Raw genomic sequence first — 12,162 nt, 5'->3', positions numbered from 1 at the left:
AACGGTGGGAGGGGTTAGGAACTCTGAACGGTGGGAGGGGTGTAAAAGTGTGAGACAGATGGTGTGTATCACTTCCTGTTATAATGTCAGTTTTTTGTCGCATTTCCTGCAAAGATGGTGGTCAAGGAGCAGGCTTTATTTGTTTTCAAGCAGTTATCACTTTTTATTGGCTATCTGAGGCCCAGACATCACTGACATCACGGCGAATAGAGGACCCTGAACAGGACATTCAAAGCAGTACGAGGAAAAGAGGACGACAATACGAAGCTGAAATGGCACTGATAGAAGTAGGAAGTACTTCATCCCTGTGAAACTTTGTGATAGGTTTACACAAGTGTCATGTGTCAGGAAGTCAATTCTGGTTCAGAAATTCCAAGCCGTAGGCAGAATTGTACCACAATCATGACTATGTCGGTTGGCAAAAATAAAATGATAGGCTTTGTCACCGGCAATACCTTTCAGATATAATGAAAGTTGACAAAAAGTTGTTGGGAAGCTAAAGTTGGCAGAAAAACGTCTTAGTATGAAAGGTTTAATATCAACGTTTTTCCTCTTAACGGTGAGTGACCTGGTTATCACAGCAATGTCACTGACTTTATTCCTCACTGTTTTTAAGGCTTAAAGAAAAGACGACTCACGATTGTCTTCATCACAAACAATTACAGTGCATCTCCACTCTTCTTGCTAAACAGTTTCACTCACCCTCTCTTCCTTCCCGTCCTCTCTCTCTCTCTCTGACCCCACTTCTGCCCTCTCTCCTCCTCTGATCCCTTCTCCATCATAATGCAAATACAACACTGTAGACAAAAACAAACTAAATATCCCATATGTTCACACAGAGAAATGATAGATGGTGATTTTCTTCCCAAATGAACACTTCCATCCCCATTCATTCATCACTGCATTTCCTTAGTAGTCATTTCAGCCATTAGTTCATCACTGCAGATCATCATTCATCACTGCATTTCCTTAGTAGTCATTTCAGCCATTAGTTCATCACTGCAGATCATCATTCATCACTGCATTTCCTTAGTAGTCATTTCAGCCATTAGTTCATCACTGCAGATCATCATTCATCACTGCATTTCCTTAGTAGTCATTTCAGCCATTAGTTCATCACTGCAGATCATCATTCATCACTGCATTTCCTTAGTAGTCATTTCAGCCATTAGTTCATCACTGCAGATCATCATTCATCACTGCATTTCCTTAGTAGTCATTTCAGCCATTAGTTCATCACTGCAGATCATCATTCATCACTGCATTTCCTTAGTAGTCATTTCAGCCATTAGTTCATCACTGCAGATCATCATTCATCACTGCATTTCCTTAGTAGTCATTTCAGCCATTAGTTCATCACTGCAGATCATCATTCATCACTGCATTTCCTTAGTAGTCATTTCAGCCATTAGTTCATCACTGCAGATCATCATTCATCACTGCATTTCCTTAGTAGTCATTTCAGCCATTAGTTCATCACTGCAGATCATCATTCATCACTGCATTTCCTTAGTAGTCATTTCAGCCATTAGTTCATCACTGCAGATCATCATTCATCACTGCATTTCCTTAGTAGTCATTTCAGCCATTAGTTCATCACTGCAGATCATCATTCATCACTGCATTTCCTTAGTAGTCATTTCAGCCATTAGTTCATCACTGCAGATCATCATTCATCACTGCATTTCCTTAGTAGTCATTTCAGCCATTAGTTCATCACTGCAGATCATCATTCATCACACTAATCATATTTGTCACATAAAAAAGGCGATCCTAAACTTTGAGGCAGTTGTCACCTTCTCTGGTCCTGAAGAGCTACAGGGTAAATCAGCTTTAGTTAGAACCCAGTTAGAACTGGATATGTATTCATGTTACCTGATGAAATTGCTGTACAATATGATCTTGTTGCCATCTGATGCACATTCAGATGTCGTAAATCAGCACTGCAGAGCTCTCCCTGTCCAATGCTGTGCCTTGATAGTATTACTGTTGATGATATCTGGAAATGTGCATGTACACCCTGGCCCATCTACTGTTGCTAGCTGTAATTCTGACTTATGCTCTGACGTCTGCTCTGGGTTTCCTGCTCTGGGTTTCCTGCTCTGGGTTTCCTGCTCTGGGTTTCCTGCTCTGGGTTTCCTGCACATTAACACTAGAAGCTTATTACCTAAAATGGATCAATTGAAAGTGTGGGTTCACAGCTCCAATCCAGATGTGTTGGTCATTACTGAGACGTGGTTAAGGAAGAGTGTTTTGAATACTGATGTTAACCTTCCTGGTTATAACCTTTTTCGGCAAGACAGTTGGTGGGGGAGTGGCCATCTTTACCAAGGGTCACCTTCAGTGCTCGGTTGTCTCCACCAAGTCTGTCCCCAAACAATTTGATTTGCTGGTTTTAAGCATTAAACTTTCAAATAGCTCTTTGTTGACTGTTGCTAGGTGCTATCGTCCTCCATCCGCACCGGCCTGTACCCCACCAACTCTTGGCTCTCTCCTGGCCCCTTGCACTAAGTCTGAATTTGTCCTGCTAGATGACCTAATCTTGGACATGCTTAAACCATATGACCAAGTCCTAAAGCAATGGGACTCCCTAAATCTTTCTCAGATGATTCCCAATCCCACAAGGTATGACTCCAAACACCCAGAAAAGGCTACTCTTCTTGATCTTATCCTCACAAATAATCCTGATAGGTATCAGTCTGGTGTTTTCTGTAATGACCTTAGTGATCACTGTTTTACAGCCTGTGTTCGTAATGGCTTCTCAGTGAAACGACCTGTCCTAATTGGTCATAGACGCTTGCTAAAAAAGTTTAATGAGCAAGCCTTCCTTCATGAACTGGCCTCTGTAAAATGATATAGAATTAGCTTGATCTCCTCTGTCGAAGACGCTTGGACCTTATTTTTTAATATTTGCTGTGGTATTGTTAACAAACACGCCCGATAAAGAAAATGAGAAATAAAAACAGGTTCAGCTGCTGGTTTGACCAGTGATCTTGCAGAATTACTCCACCTCAAGAAATGCATTAGGCGAAAGACTCGGCATATGCATGCTCAGGCTGACTGGCTTTTGTTCAGGCAAATGAGAAATAAGTGCACCTGGAGACCTGGAGAATAAACCCTCCTCCTCACAGCTTCCCATGTCCCTTAATGTTGATGATGTGGTTGTTACTGACAAGAAGGACATGGCTGATCTCTTTAATCACCACTTTAAGTCAGGATTCCTATTTGACTCAGCCATGCCTCCTTGCCCATCCAACATTTCCTCAACTCCCACCTTTTCTAATGCGACTATCCCCGATGCCTCTCCCACTTTTTCCTACTGCCCTACTACAAAGTTACTCCCTGCAGGCAGTCACTGAGTCCGAGGTGCTAAAGGAGCTCCTTAAACTTGGCAAAAAAAACATCTGGGTCAGATGGTTTAGACCCTTTCTTCTTTATGTTGGTGCCCCTATCATCGCCAAGCCTATCTCTAACCTTTTAAACCTGTCTTTCCTTTCTGGGGAGGTTCCCATTGCTTGGAAGGCAGCCACGGTTTGTCCTTTATTTAAAGGAGTAGATAAAGCTGATCCTAACTGTTATAGGCCTATTTCTATTTTGCCCTGTTTATCAAAAATGTTGGAAAAACTTGTCAATAATCAACTGACTGTCTTTCTTGATGTCTATAGTATTCTCTCGGGGACACTATCTGGTTTCTGCTCAGGTTATGGATGTGTTACTGCAACCTTAAAAGGTCCTCAATGATGTCAACATTGCCTTTGATTCTAAGCAATATTGTGCTGCTCTTTTTATTGACTTGGCCAAAGCTTTTAATACGGTAGACCATTCCATTCTTGTGGGCCGGCTAAGGATTATTGGTGTCTCTGAAGGGTATTTGGGCTGGTTTGCTAACTACCTCAATCAAAAAGTGCAGTGTATAAAGTCAGAAAATCTGCTGTCTCAGCCACTGCTTGTCATCAAGGGTGTACCCCCAAGGCTCGATCCTAGGTCCCACGCTCTTCTCAATTTACATCAACAACATAGCACAGGCAGTAGGAAGTGCTCTCATCCATTTATATGCAGATGACACAGTCTTATACTCTGCTGGCTCCTCCCCGGATTTTGTGTTAAACGCTCTACAACAAAGCTTTTAGTATCCAACAAGATTTCTCTGTCCTTAACCTTGTTCTGAACAACTCTAAAACAAAGGTCATGTGGTTTGGTAAGAAGAATGCCCCTCCTCCCACAGGTGTTAGTACTACCTTTGAGGGTTTAGAGATTGAGGTAGTCACCTCATTCAAGTACTCGGGAGTGTGGCTAGAAGGTGCACTGTCCTTCTCTCAGTATATATCAAAGCTGCAGGCTAAAGTTAAATCTAGACTTGGTTCCTCTATCGTAATCGCTCCTCTTTCATCCCAGCTGCCAAACTAACCCTCATTCAGATGACCATCCTACCCAATGCTAGATTACGGAGACATCATTTATAGATCAACAGGTAAGGGTGTTCTCGAGCGGCTAGATGTTCTTTACCATTCGGCCATCAGATTTGCCACCAATGCTCCTTATAGGACACATCACTCTACACTGCACTCTACACTCCTCTGTAAACTAGTCATCTCTGTAAACACACCACAAGACCCACTGGCTGATGCTTATTTAGAAAACCCTCTTAGGCCTCATTCCCGCTATCTGAGATATCTACTGCAGCCCTCATCCTCCACATACAACACCTGTTTTTCCAGTCACATTCTGTTAAAGGTCCTCAAAGCACACACATCCATGGGTTGCTCCTCTTTTCAGTTCGCTGCAGCTAGCAACTGGAACGAGTTGCAAAAAACACTCAAACTGTACAGTTTATCTCAATCTCTTCATTCAAAGACTCAATCATGGACAATCTTACTGACAGTTGTGGCTGCTTTGTGTGATGTATTGTTGTCTCTAACTTCTTGTGCTTTGTGCTGTTGTCTGTGTCCAATAATGTTTGTACCATGTTTTGTGCTGCTACCATGTTGTGTTGCTACTATGCTGCTGTGTTGTCATATGTTGCTGCCTTGCTATGCTGTTGTCTTAGGTCTCTCTTTATGTAGTGGTGGGTTGTCTCTTGTTGTGATGTGTGTTTTGTCCCAGATGTATTTGCATTTATTTTATATTTTTAATCCGAAGCAAGAGGCCTTTTGCCTTTTGGTAGGCTGCCATTGTAAATAAGAATTATTTTCTTAACTGACTTGCCTAGTTAAATAAAGGTTAAATAAAATAAACTCTACTCATTGATACTACAGGGTATGTTAGCTTTAGTTAGAAGTCTAGACCTGTAGAACTACAGGGTATGTTAGCTTTAGTTAGAAGTCTAGACCTGGAGAACTACAGGGTATGTTAGCTTTAGTTAGAACTCTAGACCTGGAGACTAACAGGGTATGTTAGTTTTAGTTAGAAGTCTAGACCTGGAGAACTACAGGGTATGTTAGCTTTAGTTAGAAGTCTAGACCTGGAGAACTACAGGGTATGTTAGTTTTAGTTAGAAGTCTAGACCTGGAGAACTACAGGGTATGTTAGCTTTAGTTAGAAGTCTAGACCTGGAGAACTACAGGGTATGTTAGCTTTAGTTAGAAGTCTAGACCTGGAGAACTACAGGGTATGTTAGCTTTAGTTAGAAGTCTAGACCTGGAGAACTACAGGGTATGTTAGCTTTAGTTAGAAGTCTAGACCTGGAGAACTACAGGGTATGTTAGCTTTAGTTAGAAGTCTAGACCTGGAGAACTACAGGGTATGTTAGCTTTAGTTAGAAGTCTAGACCTGGAGAACTACAGGGTATGTTAGCTTTAGTTAGAACTCTAGACCTGGAGACTAACAGGGTATGTTAGTTTTAGTTAGATCTCTAGACCTGGAGACTAACAGGGTATGTTAGCTTTAGTTAGATCTCTAGACCTGGAGACTAACAGGGTATGTTAGCTTTAGTTAGATCTCTAGACCTGGAGACTAACAGGGTATGTTAGCTTTAGTTAGATCTCTAGACCTGGAGACTAACAGGGTATGTTAGCTTTAGTTAGATCTCTAGACCTGGAGACTAACAGGGTATGTTAGCTTTAGTTAGATCTCTAGACCTGGAGACTAACAGGGTATGTTAGCTTTAGTTAGATCTCTAGACCTGGAGACTAACAGGGTATGTTAGCTTTAGTTAGAAGTCTAGACCTGGAGAACTACAGGGTATGTTAGCTTTAGTTAGAAGTCTAGACCTGGAGAACTACAGGGTATGTTAGCTTTAGTTAGATCTCTAGACCTGGAGAACTACAGTGGTGCAGGGTTTGACTTGTTGAATCAGCAGTTTTTAATTGTGTGCTGGTCTTGAACCGAAGCCTGAACCAGGAACCACACCCTGTGGCTCTCTAGGACCAGGTGTGTGTGTGTGTGGTCTGTGTCTGACCAGGACTGAAGAACTCTTCTACAGTTGGCTGTGTAACGTCAGAGCTCCTCATTGGTCCTCTTATGCTTGAACTGACACACAAACAAAGCCCTTGTCTAAGCCAGACCGTTTCATTATACATGATACACATACAGAGAACACAAACACTCATCTATTCCTCTAGATGGTAGCTGCTGCCTCTCCTCTCCTCTTTTTTCTGAATGCTACTCTCCACTCATCTATTCCTCTAGATGGTAGCTGCTGCCTCTCCTCTCCTCTTTTTTCTGAATGCTACTCTCCACTCATCTATTCCTCTAGATGGTAGCTGCTGCCTCTCCTCTCCTCTTTTTCTGAATGCTACTCTCCACTCATCTATTCCTCTAGATGGTAGCTGCTGCCTCTCCTCTCTTTTTTCTGAATGCTACTCTCCACTCATCTATTCCTCTAGATGGTAGCTGCTGCCTCTCCTCTTTTTCTGAATGCTACTCTCCACTCATCTATTCCTCTAGATGGTAGCTGCTGCCTCTCCTGCCTCTCCTCTTTTTCTGAATGCTACTCTCCACTCATCTATTCCTCTAGATGGTAGCTGCTGCCTCCTCTCCTTTTTTCTGAATGCTACTCTCCACTCATCTATTCCTCTAGATGGTAGCTGCTGCCTCTCCTCTTTTTCTGAATGCTACTCTCCACTCATCTATTCCTCTAGATGGTAGCTGCTGCCTCTCCTCTCCTCTTTTTCTGAATGCTACTCTCCACTCATCTATTCCTCTAGATGGTAGCTGCCTCTCCTCTCCTCTTTTTCTGAATGCTACTCTCCACTCATCTATTCCTCTAGATGGTCTCCTCTCCTCTTTTTCTGAATGCTACTCTCCACTCATCTATTCCTCTAGATGGTAGCTGCTGCCTCTCCTCTCCTCTCCTTTTTTCTGAATGCTACTCTCCACTCATCTATTCCTCTAGATGGTAGCTGCTGCTCTCTCCTAGCTTTTTCTGAATGCTACTCTCCACTCATCTATTCCTCTAGATGGTAGCTGCTGCCTCTCTCTCCTCTCCTTTTTTCTGAATGCTACTCTCCACTCATCTATTCCTCTAGATGGTAGCTGCTGCCTCTCCTCTTTTTCTGAATGCTACTCTCCACTCATCTATTCCTCTAGATGGTAGCTGCTGCCTCTCCTCTCCTCTTTTTCTGAATGCTACTCTCCACTCATCTATTCCTCTAGATGGTAGCTGCTGCCTCTCCTCTCCTCTTTTTTCTGAATGCTACTCTCCACTCATCTATTCCTCTAGATGGTAGCTGCTGCCTCTCCTCTCCTCTTTTTTCTGAATGCTACTCTCCACTCATCTATTCCTCTAGATGGTAGCTGCTGCCTCTCCTCTTTTTCTGAATGCTACTCTCCACTCATCTATTCCTCTAGATGGTAGCTGCTGCCTCTCCTCTTTTTCTGAATGCTACTCTCCACTCATCTATTCCTCTAGATGGTAGCTGCTGCCTCTCCTCTCCTCTTTTTCTGAATGCTACTCTCCACTCATCTATTCCTCTAGATGGTAGCTGCTGCCTCTCCTCTCCTCTTTTTCTGAATGCTACTCTCCACTCATCTATTCCTCTAGATGGTAGCTGCTGCCTCTCCTCTCCTCTTTTTCTGAATGCTACTCTCCACTCATCTATTCCTCTAGATGGTAGCTGCTGCCTCTCCCTCTTTTTCTGAATGCTACTCTCCACTCATCTATTCCTCTAGATGGTAGCTGCTGCCTCTCCTCTCCTTTTTTTCTGAATGCTACTCTCCACTCATCTATTCCTCTAGATGGTAGCTGCTGCCTCTCCTCTTTTTCTGAATGCTACTCTCCACTCATCTATTCCTCTAGATGGTAGCTGCTGCCTCTCCTCTTTTTCTGAATGCTACTCTCCACTCATCTATTCCTCTAGATGGTAGCTGCTGCCTCTCCTCTCCTCTTTTTCTGAATGCTACTCTCCACTCATCTATTCCTCTAGATGGTAGCTGCTGCCTCTCCTCTCCTCTTTTTCTGAATGCTACTCTCCACTCATCTATTCCTCTAGATGGTAGCTGCTGCCTCTCCTCTCCTCTGAATGCTACTCTCCACTCATCTTTTCTGAATGCTACTACTCTCCACTCATCTATTCCTCTAGATGGTAGCTGCTGCCTCTCCTCTCCTGCTCTTTTTTTCTGAATGCTACTCTCCACTCATCTATTCCTCTAGATGGTAGCTGCTGCCTCTCCTCTCCTCTTTTTTCTGAATGCTACTCTCCACTCATCTATTCCTCTAGATGGTAGCTGCTGCCTCTGCCTCTCCTATTCCTCTTTTTCTGAATGCTACTCTCCACTCATCTATTCCTCTAGATGGTAGCTGCTGCCTCTCCTCTCCTCTTTTTCTGAATGCTACTCTCCACTCATCTATTCCTCTAGATGGTAGCTGCTGCCTCTCCTCTCCTCTTTTTTCTGAATGCTACTCTCCACTCATCTATTCCTCTAGATGGTAGCTGCTGCCTCTCCTCTTTTTCTGAATGCTACTCTCCACTCATCTATTCCTCTAGATGGTAGCTGCTGCCTCTCCTCTTTTTTCTGAATGCTACTCTCCACTCATCTATTCCTCTAGATGGTAGCTGCTGCCTCTCCTCTCCTCTTTTTTTCTGAATGCTACTCTCCACTCATCTATTCCTCTAGATGGTAGCTGCTGGTAGCTCTCCTCTCCTCTCTTTTTCTGAATGCTACTCTCCACTCATCTATTCCTCTAGATGGTAGCTGCTGCCTCTCCTCTTTTTCTGAATGCTACTCTCCACTCATCTATTCCTCTAGATGGTAGCTGCTGCCTCTCCTCTCCTCTTTTTCTGAATGCTACTCTCCACTCATCTATTCCTCTAGATGGTAGCTGCTGCCTCTCCTCTCCTCTTTTTCTGAATGCTACTCTCCACTCATCTATTCCTCTAGATGGTAGCTGCTGCCTCTCCTCTCCTCTTTTTCTGAATGCTACTCTCCACTCATCTATTCCTCTAGATGGTAGCTGCTGCCTCTCCTCTCCTCTTTTTTCTGAATGCTACTCTCCACTCATCTATTCCTCTAGATGGTAGCTGCTGCTCATCTCCTCTAGATGGTAGCCTGCCTCTCCTCTCCTCTTTTTCTGAATGCTACTCTCCACTCATCTATTCCTCTAGATGGTAGCTGCTGCCTCTCCTCCTCTTTTTCTGAATGCTACTCTCCACTCATCTATTCCTCTAGATGGTAGCTGCTGCCTCTCCTCTTTTTCTGAATGCTACTCTCCACTCATCTATTCCTCTAGATGGTAGCTGCTGCCTCTCCTCTCCTCTTTTTTCTGAATGCTACTCTCCACTCATCTATTCCTCTAGATGGTAGCTGCTGCCTCTCCTCTCCTCTTTTTTCTGAATGCTACTCTCCACTCATCTATTCCTCTAGATGGTAGCTGCTGCCTCTCCTCTCCTCTTTTTTCTGAATGCTACTCTCCACTCATCTATTCCTCTAGATGGTAGCTGCTGCCTCTCCTCTCCTCTTTTTTCTGAATGCTACTCTCCACTCATCTATTCCTCTAGATGGTAGCTGCTGCCTCTCCTCTCCTCTTTTTTCTGAATGCTACTCTCCACTCATCTATTCCTCTAGATGGTAGCTGCTGCCTCCTCTCCTCTTTTTCTGAATGCTACTCTCCACTCATCTATTCCTCTAGATGGTAGCTGCTGCCTATTCTCCTCTGCCTCTCCTCTTTTTCTGAATGCTACTCTCCACTCATCTATTCCTCTAGATGGTAGCTGCTGCCTCTCCTCTCCTCTTTTTTCTGAATGCTACTCTCCACTCATCTATTCCTCTAGATGGTAGCTGCTGCCTCTCCTCTTTTTCTGAATGCCTCTCCACTCATCTTTTCTGAATGCTACTCTCCACTTTTTCATCTATTCCTCTAGATGGTAGCTGCCTCCTCTCCTCTTTTTCTGAATGCTACTCTCCACTCATCTATTCCTCTAGATGGTAGCTGCTGCCTCCTCCTCTCCTCTTTTTCTGAATGCTACTCTCCACTCATCTATTCCTCTAGATGGTAGCTGCTGCCTCTCCTCTCCTCTTTTTCTGAATGCTACTCTCCACTCATCTATTCCTCTAGATGGTAGCTGCTGCCTCTCCTCTCCTCTTTTTCTGAATGCTACTCTCCACTCATCTATTCCTCTAGATGGTAGCTGCTGCCTCTCCTCTCCTCTTTTTTCTGAATGCTACTCTCCACTCATCTATTCCTCTAGATGGTAGCTGCTGCCTCTCCTCTTTTTTCTGAATGCTACTCTCCACTCATCTTCAGCATCTCCAGGACAGAACCCTGACAATGGACAAGCATTTACACATGAAAGGAAAGGAAATGATGGAGAGAAGGAGCGAGAAGGAGGGAGAGAAGGAGGTGAGGGAGGTGGAGAGTGCTCTACCATTCCTCTCTGTTACCATGGTGATCAATTGGATGCCCACTCCAGGCCACGTCAGGTTGGACTGACTCTCTCTCTGCCTCTCTGAGAGGAAAGGGCCACATCAGCTTGGACTGACTCTCTCTCTGCCTCTCTGAGAGGAAAGTGCCACATCGGGTTGGACTGACTCTCTCTCTGCCTCTCTGAGAGGAAAGGGCCACGTCAGGTTGGACTGACTCTCTCTCTGCCTCTCTGAGAGGAGAGGGCCACGTCAGGTTGGACTGACTCTCTCTCTGCCTCTCTGAGAGGAAAGGGCCACGTCAGGTTGGACTGACTCTCTCTCTGCCTCTCTGAGAGGAAAGGGCCACATCAGCTTGGACTGACTCTCTCTCTGCCTCTCTGAGAGGAAAGGGCCACGTCAGGTTGGACTGACTCTCTCTCTGCCTCTCTGAGAGGAAAGGGCCACATCAGGTTGGACTGACTCACTCTCTGCCTCTCTGAGAGGAAAGTGCCACGTCAGGTTGGACTGACTCTCTCTCTGCCTCTATGAGAGGAAAGGAAAACAGGATGCCCTCAGTCACATGAATAACCTAATCTCTGATGAATTGTCATGCTGATGAGAGAAATAGAGAGAGCAACTTTGAGTGTGGAGAGTATCTCTTTCTATCTCTCTCTTTCTCTCTCAGCTCTGCTTAGTTAGGTAATGATACATACTAACTAGTAATTAATCCATAATGTCACAAAAAGTGTGAGTTGGTGTGTGTGTTAGTGTGTGTGACAGAAAGAGAGTCATTCTGAATGTAATACCTGTACAGTACTTCTACCTGATGTGTGTAGGTGTTGTCAGGGATACAGAGCAGTCATGATGAAAATTATTATTTAAACAAAACACAGGACATTTAAAGTCATACAAGTAACCATACTTCACAGCAATAGAGAGAGAGATAGAGACATTCAGAGATACAGAGAGAGAGAGATAGAGACATACAGAGATACAGAGAGAGAGAGATAGAGACATACAGAGATACAGAGAGAGAGAGATAGAGACATACAGAGATACAGAGAGAGAGAGATAGAGACATTCAGAGATACAGAGAGAGAGAGAGAGACATACAGAGATACAGAGAGAGAGAGATAGAGACATTCAGAGATACAGAGAGAGAGAGATAGAGACATACAGAGATACAGAGAGAGAGAGAAAGAGAGAGACATACAGACATACAGAGATACAGAGAGAGATATACAGAGATACAGAGAGAGAGATACAGAGATACAGAGAGAGAGAGAGATATACAGAGAGAGTGAGAGATACAGAGAGAGAGAGAGAGATACAGAGAGAGAGAGACAAACAGAGCAAGCTGGTCCTGGGGCTCTGTTCACAAAC

Source organism: Oncorhynchus tshawytscha, linkage group LG08 (genome assembly GCF_018296145.1).
Source record: "Oncorhynchus tshawytscha isolate Ot180627B linkage group LG08, Otsh_v2.0, whole genome shotgun sequence".
Lineage (NCBI taxonomy): Eukaryota > Metazoa > Chordata > Actinopteri > Salmoniformes > Salmonidae > Oncorhynchus > Oncorhynchus tshawytscha.
The sequence above is the reverse complement of the archived record's forward strand: the minus strand, read 5'-3'. Positions refer to the sequence as shown.